Here is a 13,607-nt window from a genome sequence, read left to right as displayed (position 1 = left end):
TTGCCGTATATAAAGTGAAGGAGTGAAACATTCTCTTAGTACATGAAAATGGAGTCCATGTAAACAAAGTATCGGGTTGGAGATGTCACTTTTGAAATGGGCTTGTCGCAATCTCTAAATTGATGTCACACTCACAAAACCTAGATTTTTGTCCATTAAAATATATATTTTTTCAAATTATGAGTGACAGATATGCCAGAAAGTTCTAAGTCGATACGAAAATTGCCGTTTAACTTTTGTTTTTATTGCAGTTTTGTAAATTTTCGGCCGATTCTCGCCTATCACCTCTCATTCTATAGCTGTCATCCCCTACTTGATTTGAGTGGCATTTTCAAAATTCAGATGCGGGGGAAATGCAGCAAACTTCTCGCGTTCACTGCGCTTGCCAGGATTTTCAAATGTTTCAATTTTTATTCTACCGTGTTGTCAAAACAGCTACTCGCAATGGGTTGCAATTTTCAGAAAATGACCATAAGATGTATAGCTAGAATTCATGGTAATTTTTATTTTTTTTTTGCTTTTAGTTTTGCTCACGTATTTTATAGTTTTTGAAAGGGTAGCTGCCCACACCCACTTCTTCCGAGGCGGAGTTAATTACCCATGAGCACTTGGTGCAATCCAAGGGATTGAGCGGTTCCCCTTTAACCAAGTGACTGAAATCTCTAATATTAGCTGTACACCACATGGTATACTATGATTTGATGTATGTTGAATGAGCTTTATCATAGACCATCAACATCAAAGTACCAGGAGGTTTCTGCTGGCGAAGTTGCGGCGTTACCCAGTTCCAAATAAAGATACCAACGCCAAATGAGCGACATTTTTACCGGAAATCAAGATTCATTCAATCCACAGCTAGCAAGCAACATCACAAGCGAAGTTGTAGCGTGCAGCTCATCAACGACCGCTGTCGACGAAAGTCATCCGTCAGTAGAGTACCGCAGTTGTGACGGCATGTTTGCCAATGCACAATTCTGTGGAGGAACTTTTAACTCAATTTAAACTACATATGACTGATTCGAAACATTCCATCGAGATCGGACGGTGCCCTATCGTGCCAACCCTTCACCATTGTATTCAAACGAACCACGTGGTGTGCTGTTACATTCTCCTTCAAACCCGGGATTCAACCATTGGGGTCGTTTTAATAAAAAAAAAACATTGCAAATCATGCAAATATAGCATTTTTAAACAAGTATACTAAAAAAGAAATGCTCAGTGATGCAAAAGAAGGATAGAGATTACTTTTCAGTATACACATCTCTGTTTATACAATCCTCCACATATTCTACTCCCAATTATTCCTGTGTAAAATGGAATAGCCTCTTTCCATGTTGACATTCTGAGTAAAATCACGTGATAGGCTGTTACAATTGGCTGTTACATGCTCTTTCGCTGGTCTGGAAAATGTGTTTAATTAGCTCTCATTCAAGCGACAATGTACATTTCCCAGTGGGAGTGAACCTTGTTCGAATCTGCCATTAAAAAATAGGGGTCTTTTCAGCAAAAAAAGAATAACCCTTGAGTGCACACAATACACTGAATTTCAGAACAAATCTTGCATTAGTTACAGCAGCAGAATACCACAGAAATATCAGACGAAACATGAAAACACTATATATTGTATTTTGGCCTGAACCCTCTCTATTGCAATTCCAGGAATTACCCCCATATGTGCAACCATTTTCCACCTTGGTATCACCCAACCCTGAAAACAAATTCTTAATACCACGCTGAAGCGTTTGGTAACAAGATGTCAGAAAATCAATATAAGCACTCCTATGAACTGGGTGCCTAACTTTGATTAAGATCTGAAGCTAATAGAAAATCTGTTTAGTTCAAAGTTATCAAATCAAAAACAATACATAAAAAATACATTAAAAGCAAAACATTTCATCCACATTTTAAAAAGAAAATTATTCTAAAATATATTTATTCTGTATTTGACAAACAGTTCATTCGACAAATGAAAACTCACAGGAATATGTTTCAGCTATTAGAACAGAATGATAGTTTTTATAATACTAGTTTAAAAACGCACTTCAAAGATTGCAGTGTTTGAAGATGTAGATTCTCAGGAGGCAACAGTACTGTTGACTTCTCCCGCCACTGGACACCAACTAACTATTTAAGTTGATTTGCATACAAAGCTCTCAGAGCTTGCAACATGATAGCTATTCATAAAGGGTGTTTTTTTAATTTTCATATAATACAGTAGTCACACAATGAGGCAGTTCATATTTGTCTCAGTAAATCATTAATTTTTGACAGACACCTGTACAAAATACTTGGACTAAAGCCAGCTAAAATTTTCTGTTATCTTGCATGTTTTATGAATCTATTCACATCTAAATGCAGCACTTTTTTTTTGCAATGAGACATTTGTTTTTATACTAAAATATCTGAATTACTTTGAATAAAGCTTGAAATTATGTCCCTTAAAATAATTACACAAATAAGGCACCAATGCTTTTGTAAGATATTTACATCTTTAAAGGACATTCGGTAGACTGATTCCCCACTGTTAGTTCAACCCCAAAACTTGTTTGTATTCAAAATTAATTATGACAATGCATATTTATATTGAAACTATGATAAAGGGAATTATATTATATAACAAAGGGCAAGGTCACCAGAGTTCAACTATGTTATAGAATTTTTCTGAGCCATTGTAACTAGTTGCTGCTTCTTTTTGAACGTATAATCTTGGACGTCATTTCCCACCATTGACTGCAAAATGTTGTATCCAACTTCCTTTGCATTATTTGCATTCATAGTAGTATCAGCTGTTACACCATTAGCAATGCTTCGCAGAGATGCATCTGGACAAAATGGGTTGCGTTCTTGAAGAAATTCGAGTATGTTACGTGTGTCCTTGTCGTCTTTGTTTTGTCGAGCTGCAGTTGTGTCTTTATGTTGTTCACTGGTCAAATAATTAACATCTGTGAGGTCTTGCATAGCAGAATTAATGTCCGAGCATGCTGGCATAGACAGTAACCATTGTGTACGCTGGGAGTCAGCCATTCCACGACCCCTGGTCAATCCACCTGTTGTTTTCATGCTTCTCATGAGCACCTGCTCAATTACAAGTTCAGATGACAATCCAGCCCAATACCTATCACTCCGCCGAATGACATGGTAACCATTTCTGAACAAATTCACGACATCTGGATGTTTAGATTCAAACTGAAGCATTTGCTGTAAATAAATGTGGACAGATTTGGCATATAAATTATGCCCAGTAGCAGCATAATATGGCAGCATGTCTTTGAGTGACTGTAGGGGAAGGCTCCAGTTTCCTGTCCGCTCTGCTTTAATAAATTGGCGTAGAAGATCAACCATATCCATATACTGTAACCATAGGCGTGCTGTTGGTTGAATGGACAGTTCTTTCTTTTTGTCATCTATCCTTTGCTTAATTTCATCAAGTAGACTTTCTGAGCAGACATTATCCACTGTTATCTCTCCACTCATAAGCTTATCATAGAGTTCCACTGTGTTTTGGAGTTCTCTCTGTTGTTCATTCCCTATTGGAGCAGCATCACCTGGTTGGAGACTGTACCTTTCAATTGGTTCATTTTGTGCCTGATTCACGACCAATGTAGCTTCATCTCCAGTGACTTCCTGCTCTATATCTTCAGTATTATGTTTATTAGGTAGACATACTCCAAATGTGTCTGCTGTAACTATTGCATTCAGCGCAGTATCAACAAGCATATGTCCTCTCACTGCTCTTGCTACAGCTTTGCCACTCAGCATGTGCCCAATAGTGTTTGGAGCATACACAACTTCTAGCACTTCCTCAAGACCTGATCCAGACATCACATTGCCAATGCATCCCAGAAAACTCATTTCTGCATGGAATCCACCTAGTCGCCAATATCAGTGAATGAAGTCCACTACTTCGTGGTTCTTTGTCAATGATTATCTGGGCTTTCCACCACAATGGCTGATCAAATGTGAGAATTGGCTTCACTTGTTGACGTCTACATTCTGATTCCACAAACTTGAGTGTTGAGTAGACGCAACTCATATCGTTAGGATCCATATCTATCATTGGTAATAATGTGATTGATGACTTTCCTGGATACATCCCCTGATGAACAGTGTGCATCATCCCTGACCAGTTCGGCCTTGGTGAACGGATTGGCCACACCACTTTCCAAAGAAGGTCTACCTTCCATGTTTTGGCGTTTTCCCTAAGTTCTTGTAATTCTTCATACATCAAGGTAATCCTACTGTTACTGGCCTTGTAATAGTGTATGTCCACCATTCCTAAATTAGCTACTTCTGCTGCGGTTGTAGACAGTCTTGGTACAGGTTTGTGTACGTTGCTTCCAGGTGTGGCAGTAGCAATAATACCCATCCCATGGAATGTGTTCTGACCATCAAGTGTTCTCACATTATGGTCCGCATTGTCTGCAATATATTGCACAAAGTGTCCAGGTGTAACACAAGAAATATCTGTTCCTTGTGATTCTGCTGCACTCATCTCAAACCTCTTCACTTCGAAATAAGACGAGCAAAACCCATGGTTATGCAGTGAATCAATGGCGAACTTGGATCCAAAATGGTGATGCATTTGAACTGCTAGACCAATAAGATTTGCAATAAGACTAATAGCTTGACCAATTGAAGCAATCTTTAATTCAGCATTCTTCTCACTAAATATTGTCTCCAGAAAAATGCGTAGTGTATCAGGTATAAAATCAATGTTCTTTTCCAAAGACGCGATATCATCAGGAGTGGGGTATATCATTTTGGATGCATTCCTATTTTTTTATATATGGGCGGCAACCTTAACTGTTCTAATTTTCTCAGATTCAGCATCTGAACATTTAGGCATTTCATAAAAATCATGTAGGATAGTTGATGCAGTTGTCTTGAATGTAACTATATCAGACTTTCCACTGACATTAGCAATGACGATGTTTTCACCAAAGTGCTCTTCTAATTTTGCTTTCATGTATTTAACTGTGTAAGGATCTCGGATGCAGCAACTCTTCATTTTATTCACAAGATCATGAATAGTTATCTGCTCATCATCATTTTCCTTCAAATAATTTGCCACCTCAAGAAACGCTTCTTCCCTTGTCTTGTCAATTGGTCTGCCTGCGGTGTGCTCTTTACTTCGACCTGACTGGTACATCAGTGGTATTTCCTTTCTTGTTCTGAAGTTTGTACTGCAAATCTGATGATAAACTGCATCTGCAGCCATGAGGTCATGAACAAAGGCAATTCTCCCATGAACCTTCTTAGCCCAACTATCACCACGCTTATTACATATGCGTACTATTGTGGTTTGAAAGTCTAAAGTTCGAACAGGGAAAACATCACGCCCTCGTTTCTTCCCAGAGTGCTTTGCAGGCTGGCTACAAAATAAACAGTGTTCTCTAAAATTGAAAACTTGCTCAGATGAACACAGAGTACAGCTAGTCGCAGCTAATTCTGTAGTTTGTTTCTTCAGGTCACGACTAATACAATTCTTATTACAGTATTGTGATCTGCATACTTGGTGGACAACCTGTCCCGCAGAGATGTGAAGAGTGTCACCTCTCAAAGCACTTGCTCTATTAATACCACTACTCCCCTTCTCTCCAAGAACCACAGTCTGTAGTCCATCGTTAAGAGTGTCTCGACAGATAACGCAGTTTTCCATTGCCTGAAACACAAAAACAAAGTAAAGGTGTAATCGCTGAAAATAGCGTTTATGTATTATATGGATTATAATGCAATAAATTTCATTATCTTACCTGTGATCTGTTTTAAGTTTTAAGTATAAATGCAGGTTCCACGTAAAAACTATGACTTGATAGGCTCTCATTAATTTCTGAAAGAAAATACCAAATATATTGAACTTGAAAGACTCCAAATTCAGATCAACGGACATAAGTTTTCTAGAATCTACAATCGTCTTTTTGATCACTTTAGGCAATATTCACCATTATTTACCAGTGTATCTTGCGTGTGTGTTATTGCAATTAATCAATGAGTAGTTTTCATAAACAATTTTAGAAAACATGTCGCAAATCTACACATACACTAATATTTCTAAAATAAGGAGCCTCCAATAATTAATACTTGCTTTGAAATACGGCGGCCATCTTGGAAAAAGGCCTCAGTTAAAAATGATCACCTACTAATTGTACAATTTAATTACTGTATTGTTTACTATACATCAAAATGTAATTTTTCGAAGTCAACTGAACGCTCAAAACAATTTGCATGAATTATTTTAGGTATAAAATAGGAGAAAATAAATGCATATCGGCGCCATTTTGAATTTATGCAAATTAACTATTTTCCCCATCTTACATTTTTCTACATTTTTGATATGTTGTTCTATACTTGTTTTTGTTCAAATTGCCACAAACAGACCTTCTGTTGCAATTTGTTCTAGGTTTGCCCATTTTTTTTGCTAGATTGACTGGACTACAGCGCTATACCCTCTTGGCAATACAACAGATTTGCTGGGCAAATAAAAATGCCTATGTTTGTTTCTCCTTGTAACAAAGTGACACGGGCAGAATAATTTTATCTTGCCCGTATCATCAAAGATGGAAGGAAAAAGTTATACCGGTATTGAGGGAAAAATTTCTGTCCGGCGTTGTCATCAATAATTGTTGTGTGCACAATAACTTTACTAATTCTATTCTAAACTTTATCAAACTTGGTCACCTTATTCATTATTATAAAGGCTTTCCTTAGTATGAATGACAGATGTCCTGTTTGAAAATATAATGCAGAAATTGAGAAACTGATAAAATATTTTGACTGTTTCTACTTTGGCGATACACATTCAAAGGTCGCTGATCTCAGTGAGAATATGCATTGTACGTGTTCAATAAAGCAAATCAGTTATCTTGTAATATCTTAGTAATGCATCTCCTAAATCCCATGGGAATACTAGACTGGGTTTTAAAACCAAATCATGGAGAAAGTTGTTGCACAGTCTGATGCACATTTGCAAACCTACTAATAACATTTTTACAGAAAACAAGATGTCAGAAAACCAAAGCAAAACATTGCATCCACATTTTGAAAAGAAAATTGTACTCAAAAATATGTATTCTGTGAAAATACAATACAAATGAAAATTTAAATTCACCTGTACTTGGGTAAAAGCCAGCTAAGATTTTCTGTTATCTTGCATGTTTTATGATCTTATTCACGTCTAAATGCAGCACTTTTTTTCAGAGATGAGGCATTTGTTTTTATACTAAAATATCTGAATTACTTTGAATAAAGCTGCAAATAATTGTCCCTTAAAATCATTAAACAAATTAGGCACCAATGTTTTTGTAAGATATTTACATCGATCAAGGACATTCAGTAGACTGCTTCCCCACTGTTTCAATCCCCAAAACATCTTTGTATTCAAAATTATGACAATGCATATTCATATTGAAACAAATTATAATAAAGGGAATGTTATATAACAAAGGGCAAGGTCACCAGGGTTCAACTATGTTCTTTATTATAAAATTTAATAATGTCAATCATTGTTTTCATGTTGTGCATCTCAAACAGCACACAAATATTAGTTGCCAAGCTTCTTGTTTGAAAGGCAAATCTTGATTTTGATTAAATGCTGTACATGCTGTAATAGAAGCACTTATGCTAACTTCATGCCTGCAATACAGCACACAGGAGTTCTTTCTAAGCTTTCTTTGATTATTTGTGATTCAATTCAAAATAGCTGACTGGTGGTCATTTTGTTTTCTTATGAGTGTACTGTAAATCCTAATTAACCAATCAGTGAAAGTAATGGGAATTTGATGGCACCACAGTGTGCATGTTGATGGTTGATCAAGCATTGTGTTCTATGAATCCTAATTAACCAATCAGTAAAAGTAAAGTAAACTTGATGGCACCACAGTGTGCATGTTGATTATTGATCAAGCATTGTTTTATGAATTCTAATTCGCCAATCAGTGAAAGTAATGTGAACTTGATGGCACCACAGTGTCCATGATCAGTGAAAGTAATGGAAACTTGTGGCACCACAGTGTCCATGATCAGTGAAAGTAATGTGATCTTGATGGCACCACAATGTGCGCGTTGATGATTGATCAAGCATCATGTTCTATGAATCCTAATTAACCAATCAGTGAAAGTAAAGTAAACTTGATGGCACCACAGTGTGCATGTTGATTATTGATCAAGCATTGTGTTTTATGAATTCTAATTAGCCAATCAGTGAAAGTAATGTGAACTTGATGGCACCAGTGTCCATGATCAGTGAAAGTAATGGAAACTTGTGGCACCACAGTGTCCATGATCAGTGAAAGTAATGTGAACTTGATGGCACCAGTGTCCATGATCAGTGAAAGTAATGTGAACTTGATGGCACCACAGTGTCCATGATCAGTGAAAGTAATGTGAACTTGATGGCATCAGTGTGCATGATCAGTGAAAGTAATGTGAACTTGATGGCACCAGTGTGCATAATCAGTGAAAGTAATGTGAACTTGATGGCACCAGTGTGCATGATCAGTGAAAGTAATGTGAACTTGATGGCACCAGTGTGCATGATCAGTGAAAGTAATGTTGACTTGATGGCACCAGTGTGCATAATCAGTGAAAGTAATGTAAACTTGATGGCACCAGTGTGCATAATCAGTGAAAGTAATGTGAACTTGATGGCACCAGTGTGCATAATCAGTGAAAGTAATGTGAACTTGATGGCACCAGTGTGCATAATCAGTGAAAGTAATGTGAACTTGATGGCACCAGTGTGCATAATCAGTGAAAGTAATGTGAACTTGATGGCACCAGTGTGCATAATCAGTGAAAGTAATGTGAACTTGATGGCACCAGTGTGCATAATCAGTGAAAGTAATGTGAACTTGATGGCACCAGTGTGCATAATCAGTGAAAGTAATGTGAACTTGATGGCACCAGTGTGCATAATCAGTGAAAGTAATGTGAACTTGATGGCACCAGTGTGCATGATCAGTGAAAGTAATGTGAACTTGATGGCACCAGTGTGCATGATCAGTGAAAGTAATGTTGACTTGATGGCACCAGTGTGCATAATCAGTGAAAGTAATGTGAACTTGATGGCACCAGTGTGCATGATCAGTGAAAGTAATGTTGACTTGATGGCACCAGTGTGCATAATCAGTGAAAGTAATGTGAACTTGATGGCACCAGTGTGCATAATCAGTGAAAGTAATGTGAACTTGATGGCACCAGTGTGCATAATCAGTGAAAGTAATGTGAACTTGATGGCACCAGTGTGCATGATCAGTGAAAGTAATGTTGACTTGATGGCACCAGTGTGCATAATCAGTGAAAGTAATGTAAACTTGATGGCACCAGTGTGCATAATCAGTGAAAGTAATGTGAACTTGATGGCACCAGTGTGCATAATCAGTGAAAGTAATGTGAACTTGATGGCACCAGTGTGCATAATCAGTGAAAGTAATGTGAACTTGATGGCACCAGTGTGCATAATCAGTGAAAGTAATGTGAACTTGATGGCACCAGTGTGCATGATCAGTGAAAGTAATGTTGACTTGATGGCACCAGTGTGCATAATCAGTGAAAGTAATGTGAACTTGATGGCACCAGTGTGCATGATCAGTGAAAGTAATGTTGACTTGATGGCACCAGTGTGCATAATCAGTGAAAGTAATGTGAACTTGATGGCACCAGTGTGCATAATCAGTGAAAGTAATGTGAACTTGATGGCACCAGTGTGCATAATCAGTGAAAGTAATGTGAACTTGATGGCACCAGTGTGCATAATCAGTGAAAGTAATGTTGACTTGATGGCATCAGTGTGCATAATCAGTGAAAGTAATGTTGACTTGATGGCACCAGTGTGCATAATCAGTGAAAGTAATGTGAATTTGATGGCACCAGTGTGCATAATCAGTGAAAGTAATGTTGACTTGATGGCATCAGTGTGCATAATCAGTGAAAGTAATGTGAACTTGATGGCACCAGTGTGCATAATCAGTGAAAGTAGTGTGAACTTGATGGCACCAGTGTGCATAATCAGTGAAAGTAATGTTGACTTGATGGCACCAGTGTGCATAATCAGTGAAAGTAATGTGAACTTGATGGCACCAGTGTGCATGATCAGTGAAAGTAATGTTGACTTGATGGCACCAGTGTGCATAATCAGTGAAAGTAATGTTGACTTGATGGCACCAGTGTGCATAATCAGTGAAAGTAATGTTGACTTGATGGCATCAGTGTGCATAATCAGTGAAAGTAATGTGAACTTGATGGCATCAGTGTGCATGATCAGTGAAAGTAATGTGAACTTGATGGCACCAGTGTGCATGATCAGTGAAAGTAATGTTGACATGATGGCACCAGTGTGCATAATCAGTGAAAGTAATGTGAACTTGATGGCACCAGTGTGCATAATCAGTGAAAGTAATGTTGACTTGATGGCACCAGTGTGCATAATCAGTGAAAGTAATGTAAACTTGATGGCATCAGTGTGCATGATCAGTTAAAGTAATGTGAACTTGATGGCATCAGTGTGCATAATCAGTGAAAGTAATGTGAACTTGATGGCTCCACAGTGTGCATGATCAGTGAAAGTAATGTGAACTTGATGGCACCAGTGTGCATGATCAGTGAACGTAATGTGAACTTGATGGCACCAGTGTGCATGATCAGTGAAAGTAATGTGAACTTGATGGCACCAGTGTGCATAATCAGTGAAAGTAATGTGAACTTGATGGCACCAGTGTGCATGATCAGTTAAAGTAATGTGAACTTGATGGCACCAGTGTGCATGATCAGTGAAAGTAATGTGAACTTGATGGCACCAGTGTGCATGATCGGTGAAAGTAATGTGAACTTGATGGCACCAGTGTGCATGATCAGTTAAAGTAATGTGAACTTGATGGCACCAGTGTGCATGATCAGTGAAAGTAATGTGAACTTGATGGCACCAGTGTGCATGATCAGTGAAAGTAATGTGAACTTGATGGCACCAGTGTGCATGATCAGTGAAAGTAATGTGAACTTGATGGCACCAGTGTGCATAATCAGTGAAAGTAATGTGAACTTGATGGCACCAGTGTGCATAATCAGTGAAAGTAATGTGAACTTGATGGCACCAGTGTGCATAATCAGTGAAAGTAATGTGAACTTGATGGCACCAGTGTGCATAATCAGTGAAAGTAATGTGAACTTGATGGCACCAGTGTGCATGATCAGTGAAAGTAATGTGAACTTGATGGCACCAGTGTGCATGATCAGTGAAAGTAATGTTGACTTGATGGCACCAGTGTGCATAATCAGTGAAAGTAATGTGAACTTGATGGCACCAGTGTGCATGATCAGTGAAAGTAATGTTGACTTGATGGCACCAGTGTGCATAATCAGTGAAAGTAATGTGAACTTGATGGCACCAGTGTGCATAATCAGTGAAAGTAATGTGAACTTGATGGCACCAGTGTGCATAATCAGTGAAAGTAATGTGAACTTGATGGCACCAGTGTGCATGATCAGTGAAAGTAATGTTGACTTGATGGCACCAGTGTGCATAATCAGTGAAAGTAATGTAAACTTGATGGCACCAGTGTGCATAATCAGTGAAAGTAATGTGAACTTGATGGCACCAGTGTGCATAATCAGTGAAAGTAATGTGAACTTGATGGCACCAGTGTGCATAATCAGTGAAAGTAATGTGAACTTGATGGCACCAGTGTGCATAATCAGTGAAAGTAATGTGAACTTGATGGCACCAGTGTGCATGATCAGTGAAAGTAATGTTGACTTGATGGCACCAGTGTGCATAATCAGTGAAAGTAATGTGAACTTGATGGCACCAGTGTGCATGATCAGTGAAAGTAATGTTGACTTGATGGCACCAGTGTGCATAATCAGTGAAAGTAATGTGAACTTGATGGCACCAGTGTGCATAATCAGTGAAAGTAATGTGAACTTGATGGCACCAGTGTGCATAATCAGTGAAAGTAATGTGAACTTGATGGCACCAGTGTGCATAATCAGTGAAAGTAATGTTGACTTGATGGCATCAGTGTGCATAATCAGTGAAAGTAATGTTGACTTGATGGCACCAGTGTGCATAATCAGTGAAAGTAATGTGAATTTGATGGCACCAGTGTGCATAATCAGTGAAAGTAATGTTGACTTGATGGCATCAGTGTGCATAATCAGTGAAAGTAATGTGAACTTGATGGCACCAGTGTGCATAATCAGTGAAAGTAGTGTGAACTTGATGGCACCAGTGTGCATAATCAGTGAAAGTAATGTTGACTTGATGGCACCAGTGTGCATAATCAGTGAAAGTAATGTGAACTTGATGGCACCAGTGTGCATAATCAGTGAAAGTAATGTTGACTTGATGGCACCAGTGTGCATAATCAGTGAAAGTAATGTTGACTTGATGGCACCAGTGTGCATAATCAGTGAAAGTAATGTTGACTTGATGGCACCAGTGTGCATAATCAGTGAAAGTAATGTGAACTTGATGGCATCAGTGTGCATGATCAGTGAAAGTAATGTGAACTTGATGGCACCAGTGTGCATGATCAGTGAAAGTAATGTTGACATGATGGCACCAGTGTGCATAATCAGTGAAAGTAATGTGAACTTGATGGCACCAGTGTGCATAATCAGTGAAAGTAATGTTGACTTGATGGCACCAGTGTGCATAATCAGTGAAAGTAATGTAAACTTGATGGCATCAGTGTGCATGATCAGTTAAAGTAATGTGAACTTGATGGCATCAGTGTGCATAATCAGTGAAAGTAATGTGAACTTGATGGCTCCACAGTGTGCATGATCAGTGAAAGTAATGTGAACTTGATGGCACCAGTGTGCATGATCAGTGAACGTAATGTGAACTTGATGGCACCAGTGTGCATGATCAGTGAAAGTAATGTGAACTTGATGGCACCAGTGTGCATAATCAGTGAAAGTAATGTGAACTTGATGGCACCAGTGTGCATGATCAGTTAAAGTAATGTGAACTTGATGGCACCAGTGTGCATGATCAGTGAAAGTAATGTGAACTTGATGGCACCAGTGTGCATGATCGGTGAAAGTAATGTGAACTTGATGGCACCAGTGTGCATGATCAGTTAAAGTAATGTGAACTTGATGGCACCAGTGTGCATGATCAGTGAAAGTAATGTGAACTTGATGGCACCAGTGTGCATGATCAGTGAAAGTAATGTGAACTTGATGGCACCAGTGTGCATGATCAGTGAAAGTAATGTGAACTTGATGGCACCAGTGTGCATGATCAGTGAAAGTAATGTGAACTTGGTGGCACCAGTGTGCATAATCAGTGAAAGTAATGTGAACTTGATGGCACCAGTGTGCATAATCAGTGAAAGTAATGTGAACTTGATGGCACCAGTGTGCATAATCAGTGAAAGTAATGTGAACTTGATGGCACCAGTGTGCAAAATCAGTGAAAGTAATGTGAACTTGATGGCACCAGTGTGCATGATCAGTGAAAGTAATGTGAACTTGATGGCACCAGTGTGCATGATCAGTGAAAGTAATGTTGACTTGATGGCACCAGTGTGCATAATCAGTGAAAGTAATGTGAACTTGATGGCACCAGTGTGCATGATCAGTGAAAGTAATGTTGACTTGATGGC

This window comes from Saccoglossus kowalevskii, chromosome 15 (genome assembly GCF_978046115.1).
Source record: "Saccoglossus kowalevskii chromosome 15, keSacKowa6.1, whole genome shotgun sequence".
In the NCBI taxonomy this organism is placed as follows: Eukaryota; Metazoa; Hemichordata; class Enteropneusta; family Harrimaniidae; genus Saccoglossus; species Saccoglossus kowalevskii.
Note: the sequence above shows the minus strand (reverse complement) of the source record.